This window comes from Berghia stephanieae, chromosome 5 (genome assembly GCF_034508935.2).
Source record: "Berghia stephanieae isolate SIO BIC M18660-M18661 chromosome 5, UCSD_Bste_1.3, whole genome shotgun sequence".
NCBI classification, from domain to species: domain Eukaryota; kingdom Metazoa; phylum Mollusca; class Gastropoda; order Nudibranchia; family Aeolidiidae; genus Berghia; species Berghia stephanieae.
In genome coordinates, this window is record NC_088364.1 from 22,319,147 (window position 1) to 22,333,087 (window position 13,941).

Genomic DNA, 13,941 nt, shown 5'->3' on the forward strand with positions numbered 1-13,941 from the left:
AGTCAGTTGACGTGTCATATCTGTGTTGTGTCCATATTTTTGTCCTGTTGTGTCTATTTTCGCGTGTTCAAAAAGTTCCGACAATTTTTTCACCAACCATTTACAGGCCTGTATCACCCTTTATTTCCTTTTTTAGTTTGGTTTCTGTCTTTGTCTTGGAATGAGATCACTTGCTTTTCTTCTGGTTCTGGCCGTAGTGCTACACTGAGTGAGAAATATTTAATTGTATACTATCTTGTAAATCATCTCTCTGTCCTGTATTGTTAAGTTTTTGTTTTGTATTTTTTTTATAAACATTTGAGTAGTGAGATCCTGTGCTTGTGTCTGGTTGGAAATTTTAGGTGATCTCAAACTAAGAAAACACAGTACAGTTTGTTCTTAGAATCTACTTATTTACACTGTTTGGACCAGTCTCCTTAGTTTTAGCTTATCTTAGGCTATTTTTAACCTTTTTACTGGCGGCAGTATGACCTAAATGTGTCTTCATATTTTGTTTATGACTAGTGTTGTCTTCATAATTGTATAATGTGTATTTATTACTTTCTGGCTTAGGTTTTGGTTGTCGAAATTGTTATTTTTATTTTATTTTTTTTATCATTATTATTATGATTTGGTCCCCCCTTGGGTTTTAAAAATATTATTTCATTATTTTTGCGTAGCAACCTGTGATTTAGAGAGGCCTTAAACGCCATCTGGTATGATGTGAGTTGGAAGCAGGTCTATGTTATGAAGGTAGCTATTTTATGGTACACGTTAAATTGGAGTTAGTGCCGGGGCCTTTTTTTTTTTTAATCACAATTACTACAGTCCACTCTGGATAATCGCAACACCTTGGGATCAGCAAAAATATCGCGATTAACCGAAGTTGAGTTTCCTGTCCACTATTGCAACATTTTACTCATATATGGTAAACTCAAACTACATAGTTGTAAACGTTATTCTTAGATTGAAACAAAAACAGCAGCCCTGAATAGAAGGTTACTCTTGTTGTATCTTTAACCCACTATATTTCGTTTTCCAGGTTGCTTTCTGTCTTTGTTTTGGGATGTCTGGTCTGAGTCTTTGACTGAGGAAGATGCAGTTGAATAATATAGAGTAGATTCAGGCTTACCGGCCACACAAGCCTTATCTGTGGTCGTCTCAGACTCAGAGAATGGAAGACTGCTGGCCAGAAATGAGACCAATGCTATATAGTGATGTCGTAAAATGTAACGCTCAAGTGGCCGGTTTCAGGTGAACCAGCCGATTATGCTATGCACCCTAAGCAGTCTTATCCATGTTCTCAGCGCAAAATGTTATTCGTGACATTTTGGTACTACCGGACACTTATGGAACTTTAAGGTCCAACCGGCCACCCAACTTGGGCAAACCGGACACCCTTCACGGATGTTGAAAAACACTGTTTCCTTTTGTTTTTTTAATAGTTTTCAGTTCATAAACGGTTACAGCAGATCCATAGGCTCAGTTGGTAAAATATCTGCCGGGTCATTGGTCAATTTAGGGTTCGATTCCAGCATTCCAAGGACTTTGAAGGACTCTTTCCTTAAATTGGCAGAATGTTTCCTTCCCCCAAGACGGCTGCCATATATTTTCATAAGTAGCTAGACTAGATCTAGACGTCTAGATAGATAAATAAACCTGTTTATGTTCATTTTCAACAGAGAAAGACATAAATAATTTATTCAAAACAATTAATAGGGTACATAATCATAACGCAACATGTCACTTGCACAATGTTTTGTTATCGGAGCCGACTTGATAGGGTTGCTTGGAAGAAATGTCGGCAATGATGACTGAACCTCCCAGGTAGAAAGAGAAGCCAGTCTCGTCGCAATTGAAGACGTTGCTGGGGGGGACCTTGGTAATGTCAATGCCATTTGACATTAGCGATGTCCGCATGGTGTGGAACCACCCACGAATCTTTCCTTCTGATACCTGGGCGCGTTGTTCCCCAAGGGACATCACTTTTCTCTCCCGCACATCCCCCTTGTGTCTCTCCATGAATGTTTTGTACCAGTAATATCCTGGCTTGTTGTTTTTGAAGGGGGTCTCTCTGCCTTCAGCATTCATTATTCTTTGCACCTCCAGGCACAGCTGCTCCCTGTCCTTCCCTTCACCTGCCCTGGCACAGGCCACCATCCACTTGACTAGTTTCGTCTCCTCCTCTGCGGCCAACACTGTATGAGATACCCTATGGACGGGGTATTTTCCGGCCATCTTGTCCATCAGGGTTGATTTCGGGACAGAGTAGGTCGCAGCGGCCTGGTGGAATGAAAGATTTTTGGTGCGGATGGCATCAAGTGCAGCATCCACACTCTTTTCAGTATACTTTGATCGCGGCATCTTGGTGCCTGTAACAATGTGAAAAATTTAACTTTATTTAGATATTTGAACTTCATTTTCATAGACTGGCTAGTCTAATAATGTAAATTTTCCTTTACAATACTGGGTGGGGATCCTGACCTCCCATAGCGGGCAGGGAGGTACATACTGTGTCTTCTATCCCCTTATATCTGTTTTCCAACTTGCTTTCTGTCTTTGTCTTGGAGTGAGATTGCTTGGTTTTGTCCTAACCTTGGTCAGAGTCCTTGGTTGAGAGGGAAACAGTCGAATGTATAGTTATTGCTTTGGGAGATGATATTTTTTTCCTTGTAAATCATCTCTATGTTATGTACTGTATTATGTTTTATTTACATATTATATTTGATTTGTTAACATTTGAGTGTATTCCTCTTAGTGGGGACCTGTGCTTGTGTCTGGATGAGACTTTTAGGTGATCTCAACCTAAGTACTTTGATGGTGTGCTCTTGGAATCTACATCTGTTTCCTATTTGAACAAATTCCCCTTTGTCTTACTTTTTCTTGGGTGCTTTAATTGAATTCTATAACTTTTTACTATCTCATTTCTTCCTTTTTACTGGCGCTGATATGACCTTAATGTGTTGCAAGCGCCGTAAAACCCTCAAAAAACATCCTTTACAATGGTGAACATAATATAATTTTAGGGAGGCCTTCCGAAAGCTCCTACATCCCCAGTATTTTTTTATAATGTTCTAGTAGGGGGTTTGGGAGGGGGAAAAGTTTTATTTTTAAAGTCTCCCCCCTCCCAAACCCCCTATCAGAACATTATAAAAAAAGTATCCCCCCTCCCAAAAGCGGGTGGTTGGATGGGAGCATCAACCTTGAATCATATACCTATGATGTTCGCATGGGTGTACGATCCGATAGTGATGTCGTTTCTTCTTCTCTTTACTAGCCTATCCTGCTTCTTTGGTTTGTGATTGTATTTTTGACAGGGGATATTTTTTTTTTCTGTAAATCTTCTGCCTGTTTGTTCTTGGTTATTTATAATTTAGCTTATGATATCTTTAGGTTATGATTTTGATTTACATTTGTACTATTTTTGTTAGATTGCTTGTTTTTTTTGTTTCAGCGGTCTCTCATATAACCTCAATTGTGTTGGAAGAGACCTAAAGCAACAAACAAAAAAACAAAAAAAACCTCCCAAAACATAATAATACTGGGGATGTAGGTGTAGACGCTTTCCGAAGGCCTCCCTAGCGGGTGGTTGGATGGGAGCATCACCCTTGAATCATATACCTATGATGTTCGCATGGGTGTACGATCCGATAGTGATGTCGTTTCTTCTTCTCTTTACTAGCCTATCCTGCTTCTTTGGTTTGTGATTGTATTTTTGACAGGGGATATTTTTTTCTGTAAATCTTCTGCCTGTTTGTTCTTGGTTATTTATAATTTAGCTTATGATATCTTTAGGTTATGATTTTGATTTACATTTGTACCATTTTTGTTAGATTGCTTGTTTTTTTGTTTCAGCGGTCTCTCATATAACCTCATTTGTGTTGGAAGAGACCTAAAGCAACAAACAAAAAAAAAAAGGCCTCCCTAATTTTATAATAATCATGATAATCATAGACCGGTCAGCAGAAATACAAGGAAAGCATTGCAACAAATAATATTATAGACGTCTAGAATAATAATAAACAACTTAATCAAACCGGCCGGTTTCACCTGAATCGTTTAAATTTTCTTTGGTCAAACCTGGAACAAAGTGGCTTAGTTTTGCCCAAAATGAATTTATGTCTCAGTGTGTGGCATTTTTATTGGTCTTGCCTGTGAATCATTTCTCTGAGTGATTCTTGAATATTAGCATCTCCCATGTCGTCTTTGTTGGACAATGGGTGACTTTAGGCACTGCATATGGATAGATTTCTGCCATTATTCTAATTATTCCCCTTTGACTTCTTTTTGCTCACGAGTCTATGATCCAAGAGTGTTCCGGCACTGATCCGTTATCCCAGTTAGCCTTCCTGTATGAAGTAATTCATTTTAACTTATGTTTTGTTTGTTTTTTGTGTGTGTGCTTTGTTTTGTTTTTGTTTTTTTGTAGTTTTTTTTTTTTTTGGGGGGGGGGGGGGGGGGGGTGTAAGTGCAGCTGCAACCTTTTGGCTCAATCTTTTTTCTTTTGTTGGCACTGAATTAACCTGCTTGGGATCTGAATACAGATACTATAATTGTTAAAATAAAAAATATGATTGTTACCATTAAGCATGCTGCCCATGACAAAATGATCTACTAAAATGGTCATCAAGACAGTAGTTGCGTTGTACCAAGCCTCCTCGCGGTATGGTTTTCATAGATCCAAAATATGCCTGTCATTGTAGGTTTTTATCATACAGTTTAGACATTTACGAATCATTAAATCAAATCTGTCAGCCACGCTTCGTATGTTTAGTAAAATAGTCCTGCCATATTAGTTAGCTAACAATTTTGTGTCTTTTCTTCTCTCATTTTTTTTTTCATCCTATTATATTGTTTTGATCTGGCCACATCGCATTTGCTTTTTCCGCTGCATAAGGGTTTGGTCTAAAGTAATGTTCACACACACTTCTAATGCAAAATATATTATATGGGACTGGTGGTGTCAGCATTAGTTTGGAAATCTTCTCTTTTTGTTGAAGGTGCATTGAAGTTGGAGCAATCATTTCTCATTCTCATTTAAAATATTGTGATCATTAAATAATTCTTCCCACCTTATAAAGGTATGAATATAATTAGTTTTCAGATGTAATAATAAACTGATTTTATAATTAATGTACATATATTATTAATGTCATTTTATCGTATGTTATATCTCGTATTGTTGTACAAATTCGTGTGTACGTCTAACAATAATTATTGATCATATTGATTATATAAATTTGTCACAAAATTGTGCTTTTTCGGGGAGCTTTGTTGTCAGATTTGAGATGAATGTCAATTTTTTATTATGTTTATGAGACAAAAATAAAAATGATAAGTAAACAATTGTTTTCCTCGTTGTGTCGTGGTTGGCCCTTTTTCTTGGTACCATTTGTACTACTGGGTGGGGTCTCGACCATCCATGGTCAGCAGAAAGGATCACTGTTGTTGTGACTTCTATCCCCATATATTTTCTTTCTAGGTTGCTTTATGTTTTTGTCTTGAAATGAGATTACATGGTTTTGTCCTGGCCATGTCTGGAATATTTAGCTGAGTGTGAAACAGTCAGTTGTATCGGTTATTTTGGATATGGTATTTTTTTTCCTTGTGAATCATCTCCCTGTTGTGTACATTTGAACTTTTTGTTTTGAGTGTTTGTATTTTGTAAATAGTTGAGTGTGTTCCTAAGAGTCTTAGTTGAACATCTGGGTGGGGTTCCTGACTTCCCATAGTGGACAGGGAGGTACTTGCTGTATCCCCCTATATCTGTTTTCCAACATGCTTTCTGTCTTTGTCTTGGAATGAGATTACTTGGTTTGTCCTGGCCCTGACTGAGAGGGAAACAGTCAAATGTATCGTTTTGGGAGATGGTATTTTTTTCCTTGTAAATCATCTCCCTGTTATGCACTGTATTGTTTGGTTTATGTATTATATATGATTTGTAAACACTTGAGTGTATCCCTCTTGGTTGGGACTGGTGCTTGTGTCTGGATGACTTTTAAGTCATCTCAAACTTAGTACTTTGATGGTGTGCACTTGGAATCTACATCTGTTTCCTATTTGAACCAATTCCTCTTTGTCTTACCTTTTCTTGGGGGTATTAATTGTAATTCTATAACTTTTTACTTTCCCATTTTCTTCCTTTTTACTGACGCTGATATGACCTTAATGTGTTGCAAGCGCCGTAAAACCCTAAAAAACAAAACATGAGTTTACCCCGTAATTGTGTCTGATTGAGACTTTTACTTTTAGGTGAATTCAAACTAAGACTCGTATTTGAACCAATTCCATTTGTCATACTTTTTCTTGGTTGCTTTTAATTGTTTATCTCTAGACTTTTTACTGGCGCTGATAATGATCCAAATGTGTCGCAAGTGCCTTAAACCCCTTTTTAAAACATTGCACTATATCCGTTTGCAGATCTAATTCATTTTTTTTTTTAATTTTAGTGTTACGATTATCTATGTGTACTGGCAGGATCCTTATCCATGGATGGCTTGGGTCCTCAATTTTTGGGTTTTGAAATCCACTGTCTGGTTTGGGTCTTTCGGACTTCCCACAGTTGACAGAGAGGTCACTTGCTGTGTCGTCTATCCCATCTATCACTTGTGCTTTTTCATGTTGCACTCTGTCTTTGATCTGGATTGAGATTTTGATCATTGTTTTCCCTGATTCTAGCGGGAGTCAAATTTACAGTTTCTATAGTTTTACCTCTAAATCATCCCTCTGTTACTGTCATGTACTTTTATTTTATAATTAAGCTCTAATTATAGCGGGATCCTTTGCTTATGCCTGGATTGGACTTTTGGATACTGTCAAAATAAGCACATTGGAATGTGGAAGATCGTGGAATCATCTGTTCCCTTACTTGAACTATCCAGCAAGGTCGAAAAGTCGTATAGTTTTATGTCTTGGTCGTAAATTTTCATCTTTGGTCGTAAAAAGGTAGTAAAATAGTTGAAGATTTTAAAAAAAAAAATTTAAAGTTCATTGGGAATTAAATCTCGGAAGTGCGGGCAGGGAGGTACATACTGTGTCTTCTTTCCCCATATATCTATTTTCCAACATGCTTTCTGTCTTTGTCTTGGAATGAGATTACTTGGTTTCTTTCCTGGCCCTGGTCAGGGGCCTGGCTGGGAGGGAAACAGTCAAGTGCATAGTTATTGTTTTGGGAGATGATATTTTTTTCCTTGTAAATCATCTCTGTTATGCATTGTATTATGCTTAGTTTACAAATTATATTATATAATTTGTAAGCATTTGAGTGTGTTCCTCTTAGTTCGGGCCTGTGCTTGTGTCTGGATGAGACTTTTAGGTGATCTCAAACTAAGTACTTTGATAGTGTGCTCTTGGAATCTACATCTGTTTCCTATTTGAACCAATTCCCCTTTGTCTCACCTTTTCTTTTGTGCTTTAATTGTAATTCTAGAACTTTTTACTATCCCATTTTCTTCCTTTTTACTGGCGCTTATATGACCTTAATGTGTTGCAAGCGCCGTAAAACCCTTAAAACAAACAAATCTCGGAAGTCAAATTTGCGAATGCAAGAAAAAAAATTACCAGACTAACGGCAACCATTTTGAAAATCATAAGCACCAGTCAGACATGATGGTCAGTTTTCTTCCCCCACTGCAGCGTCGCGAAACTCACCTGATCAATTCTCAGGGGAACTCTACTAATACTAAACCCATGTAAACTCAACACAACATTAGACCATTGCTAGCATCACCCTGCTCTCTCTATATAGTCTAATATGTCTCCATAACTACACGCAAGGTTCCGATAACTGCACGCTCTGCTTCGACCATCTTCTACATTTCCCATCCGATATTTTTACAACCATGTAACTCAATGGCAATGGAACCGCACTTTTACATATCATAATTTATCGGGGACATGCGACAGTACCATGATGTGGTTACGATAGCTAATTACTTAATTACGTTTTACTCCACGATAAATATTCGTCGTTCGCCAGGCCATGCGAGGTGTCATCATCATACAGTTAGTGTTAGAGTTTACATACGGCAGCAACCTCTTATGGTTTTCACACTACTATGTTATGACGATCGACCCAATCAGCAAAGTCTGGTCCGCATTCGTGCACCGTCGCAAACCCGCCGGGTAGCATTGTCACAACACACCATTCGACTAGATGCTCTGCCGTCTCAGGTTCTTGCCCACAGCGGGTACATGTTGGACAGTCAGAAAGACCCCACCGATGAAGCGCACTGGCCGTGAGGCAGCTCCTCGACCGAAGCCGATTCGCAGTCACCCAGTGTCTCCTCTTACTGGTATCAAAGCCTGGCAACATCTCACCAAGCTTAGAGGAGGTTAGTCCCCGCCCCCACGAGGGATTGAATTCGTCCAAACCGACTTCCATCTCGTATGTGCAGCTTTAGACGTAGTCAGTCAGGGATTCTGCGTACTAGGGTTGCCGGGACTTATTTCGGCTCGAAACAGGGGCGCCGTCCATTATGCGCATCAGCAGCGGCGTGGCGTATTGACGGCATATGGTGGTGCCATGATTAGAAGAAGAAGAAAAATTCTTAAACAGTGAACAAGATTAAGAGGAGAGAGCACATGTTAAAAACTCTCTTTTTTGGAAGGGTGGGGGGAGGGTCGATGATTTCTACGAGTGTACAAAACTCACAAAAACAAATAATTCATGAAAACAACAAGCCACAACACTGAGATACAAGTCCCGTGTGAAAAGGTCTTTGTAATTATTCTTTGTCAACCATTTAAAGGATTGGATTTGGTAGATAATGCAATCAATATGTGATAAATGTAAATCAAAAGAGAAAAAAAAATCTATGACAGAAATTACTTACTTTTAGTACTAGTTAAGAAAATCTGCACGGCGATGTTTCATCTCTGCAAATCTTTTTATAATTTGTTTATTGAAATCTGGAATAGCATTTGGCATCTATTTCAGCTTTGTGAATTGACAGAATCATTAACGACTTTAACCGCTCCTGTTTCATTGAATTTCGCAAGAAATTTTCCACTCTTTTAAGGGTGCTAAAACAACGTTCAGGAGGTCAAGAAATACGATGGAAGTGGTTAAGGTCACTATAGCCTATAGATGTCCATGATTTGTCAGTGTTTGTTGTATCTGTAAAAAGTAGACAATAAAAACAAAAGAAACGTGTTTTTTTTTTTTCTAAACTAGGGCGCCATTCATGCCTGTCATACCATGTCACTGAAAAAGAGCGTTTTCGAGATTTCCACTCCTGTGTTAATTCAAAATCAGTTGGTTGGTGAGGAACTAGTCTTTTTATTTCTAATTTGTCATCTAGTGTCGATCTCCCAAACGGTCGGTGAAGTAAAGAGTCAACTTGATTCATTGCAATTCATTGTTTAACAAAACAAAACTTCAAAGTATATCTCAAATAATGGAAATCAGTGGAATACGATTAATGATTGCACAAATAAAAGGTAGATTCAGATCTTAAAGCATCACAAAGAAAAAATCACTCCACTTAAGTACTTAAGAAATCACACCAAAGTATAACTGTTGACAATCTTCGCTTTCTTTCTCTGACTGACACAAATACACAAGCACACACACACAGACACAAATAAACACTCATACACACGTAACCATCAACGTGGTTTTTCTTTGCTGCTCAGAAATAAACTTCAGTGTTTTTGACAGTTAATGTAATATTTTGGATGGCCGAAGTTACCCTAATTATGACGTCCAACGGTGGAGCTCTCAGATCCTGGCACAAGTCGAGGGTTTTTCCGCTATTTGAAGATAGTATAATTCGTCCCAGTTTCTCGCTCAATCAGCTGTCGCGATACTAATGGATAGATCATTAACTGGAACTCGGATTGCTTTGCACCACGGTGTTTATTCAGTCGCGAATTCGCGCAGTGATGTCACCAACACACGAGTCGGCGCAGTGCGTGATTCGGAATCTTGAATAGAGTGGAGACTAAAAAGGCAGTATGTTGTTGGCGAGTTGGCGAAAGACAGTGGAGTTAAAATTTCTCAGTTGTATTTTTAATTAAATTATGCCGTTAATGATTTTTAAAAGATTGGTGCGGTGCCTGGCACCATTCGATCCAATGGCCCCACGCCACTGCGCATCAGAGGGGTATCCCCATTCCCTCTCTCTTTGATCTTACTCAGCCAGTTTCCCGTAATCGTCTCCCTCCGGACATCGGGGGGGCTGGATCGCTGCCATTATCGGGCCCCGTTCTCGTCAATCGCCCGGCCATGTGAGGCGTCATAGTCGTTACTGAGAGTTTACACCACTCATCCATGGTGTGTCCTTATGTATTAATTCTTCATAACTGCATACTCCTTGTCGACAATCTTCTACTTTTCCCAGCATTTTTGTTTTACGATCAGTGTAAATCATTGACAATGGAACACACACTTTCACACATCATAAATTATCGGGAACATGCGATTTTACTATTCGGGTTCGGGCTCTTGACCACAACGGGTACATGTAAAAAATTGTTGGACACGTGCAAGCCCCACTGATGAAGTGAGCGTGCCGTTAAGCAGGTTCTCAACCGAAGCCGCTAAGCCACCCAATGTCTCCTCTTGCTGATGGAAAAGTATGGCAACTTCTCCTCCAGTTTCGAGGAGTCGATGTCCCTGCCCCCTTGAGTCATTGCATTCGTCCAAACCGACTATCATCTCGTGCATATGCAACTCTGTCGTAAGTAATTACGTACAAGGGTTGCTGGGACTTATTTTGGCTCGAAACAGAGACATCGTCCAGTATGCGCTTGAGAGGGGTATCCTCATTCCCTTTCTCTTTGATCTTATCAAGCCAGTTGTTTGTAATAGTAATAGTCTCCCGCTGGACATCGGGGGCTGGATGGCTGCCATAATCGGGCCCCATTCTCTAGGCGTTGTTGCCAACGTTCCGGACACTTTGTGCATGGACTTGCGAAGTTTTACGTCTACCTTCTCAACTATCTTGCTTCTGTCCCACACTGGAGCTTAACACTCCGCGGTGGAATAGCATAGTGGTAGTGCGGACATCCTCAGGAATCCCAAGTTGATCCCGCCAGCTTCCTCAGAAGACTATTGCGTTTGTCTATCTTAAGGCCAACTCCGAGATGCACCCGATAGGTAATGCTGGTCTAGCGTAACCCCCAGGTCTTTCGGATTCGGTTCATATGGGAGAAGCTGGTCCTCGCATAGATGCAGTGGCAACGGTTTTAGAAGTGTTCATCTTCGGGTACCACTTGTCAAAGTAGGATTTGAGTCTAGTGACGTCCTCTCTGAGTACGCTCTCGAGACTGGTCCACACTTTACTTTGAGTAACGAGTGCCCAGTCGTTCGCGTATCCCAGCCTCAAGGAGGAAATGTTCGGCATGCCGCTAATGTAGACATTAAACAACATTGGCGCTAGAACCGAACCCTGGGGGACCCATTCTTCAATATCCTAACTTTACTCGTAGCGTCTCCCAGCGCGACGTGGAATTGCCTTTCCCCTAAGATTGAAGAGAACAACTTCAAGGTCTTTTTGCACCTTATGATCCTTGCAAGTTTCAGCATTAATCCTTCGCATAGACCGTATCGTACGCCGCCGATAGGTCTACGAATACAGCACCAGTTTGATGTTTTCGCTCGAACCCTGTCTCAAAATGTTCTGTAAGGGCAATGACCTGTTCCGTGGTGCACCTCCCTTCCCTAAAGCTTCTAGCCCCCATCGGTTTAATAAAACTCGCTCCATCAATTTGTACAAGCAACTCAATAGTGATATGGGTCTCTAACTGGCTGCTTCCGTCGGTTTCCCTGGCTTCAGGATGGCAACTATATTTGATGCTTCCACACTTGTGGGGGCTTTCCTTTTTCAAGGACACCAGACATTGCCGCTGCCAACCAGGCCCGTACCCTGGGGCCCAGATGCGTACTCATATACACCGTCTATCTATGCTGCCTTGCCGTTCTTTATATCACTAATGGCTGCATCCACTTCTCGGGGACTGAACGGGGATGTCCAGTCCGACTCCTACGCTGGTAGCGAGTCCAAAATCGTACGGTAAGCCTGATTAGGGACCCGTTTGCTACGACTCTTTTATTCCTGGCAATTGTATCTACCTCACACTCTGGTGCAGCCTTCGCGTAATTCCGGTCCGGATCCAATTTCTTTATCAGTCGCAAAGCGTGGCGGCGAGAGTGTGTAAAGTCGGCTATATAGCCTAGTGGTATGACACTCGCTTTCGGATCGGAAGGTCCTGGGTTCGAGGCTCCATTACTACTTTTCGTACCATATTTGTATCAAACACGATTCAATATATATATATATATATATAATATATATATTATATATATATATATATATATATATATATATATATATATATATATATGTATGTGTGTGTGTGTGTGTGTGTGTGTTTCGACGATGATGAAATGATGGTAGTGTTGGTGTCACTGATCAAGAAGCTAGAGTGATAAAGTTGATGGCAATGGTGACGCTATAGTGTGCGCTTATGGTATTGGTATTTAAAATGATTGTTTTCTAGAGTGGTGGTTGCTGAGATGATAGTTATGATTTTGCTAGTGATGGCAATGATTGATATGACCATGGTAATGGTAGGTATAATGCTATTGTAGTGATATTGATTGTGGTGCTGGTACTTATGATATTGTGCAAATGATGGTGGTAGCGATTCTGATGGTAATGATTATGTTGTAAAAGTGCTTGTGATAATGATGATGATGGCTTTGAAATTGATGTGGATCGACGTGCACTTATTTTCAGGTCTGATAACCATTTCCTTATGGGCTAATTGTTGTAATGGAAATCTAAAAAAAAATGACGCAAAATATTGTCCATTATACAACAATGTTAAACTTGGCCCATCAGTGGGTTCGGATGTCAGACCTGCGTGTTTGTGGATGCTTTGTTAACCTACAATGCAGCACAAATCCCTTTCGAAATGGTATTCTTTTTTCCACTATAAAACAATAAGTCGAATGTTTGGCAGGTCTGTATCACTGAGAATATATACACACTTTAGTTGTAGTAATATCTATTGAAAACCACCTTGAATGGCGATAAGCCAAATTACACATCTGGAATACAACATTTGCATACAAAGTTGTTTGAGTACAGAATTATTGAGAAAAAGCGTGGATTTATTTTTCTTGTAACCATTGTTTACAATGTATCAAGATTATTATGTATATATTTCCGTCTTTTTATTATTTTTTTTTTTTATTTTAAACTAAAGTTAGGACTTTGTTTTTGGCCAGTAATCGTAACTTTATCAGACTTATTAGACCCCTGCCCAGATCAAAATAACAACCCCAACACCCCTGACAACATTAACCCTTGTTCTGAGTTTAAGAACATAGGCAAGTTATTGTTCTTAGGCCGAACTGGGCTTTTCTGTTCTGTATTAGTGCCGCGCTGAAGACCGGTCTGGACCGGCAGTCCCACGGTCTTTTAGCTGTGAACCGAAGACCGGTCCCATAGGGGAAGACCGGCGGCGGTCCTCACTTCTTATCACCTTTCAACTAGTGCGGGGCGGTCCTTGCAAGGACCACGGTCCTACGGTCTCGCGCCATAGCCTACTACTTCCCCAGCGATTCGTTGCTTCGGTTGCCTATCTTCCACCAATCACCACCCATCCCACTTAATTAATCGCACCCACCCCCCTTTGCCATACACTAAACGACACAGACGACCATACAGGCAGACGACCACCAACCTCCACTCCGCAAACCGCCCTTTCGTGTGTGAGATGGGGGGAACAGGAGGCGCACGCCTTGGACGATTCCATTATACGGGGTAAATTTCAAAATTTACTACACCACAATGATCGCAATATAATATAATGAACTTATATAGCGCCTAGTTCCAATTTGGAATTGCTCACTGGCGCTTTACATCAACACATCATGTATGATATACAAATATAGAACTGGCATGTTAAAACCACACAAATTCGATGATAACATAATATATTATAACAAAA

General features: G+C 40.0%; 1 protein-coding gene across 1 annotated transcript in view; it reads left to right on the forward strand.

Annotated features, from left to right (window-relative positions):
- Positions 1 to 13,941, forward strand: part of LOC144972602 (small ribosomal subunit protein eS24-like) — a 60,531-nt gene that overhangs the window by 15,126 nt on the left and 31,464 nt on the right. The gene's annotated exons all lie outside the window — the stretch shown is intronic.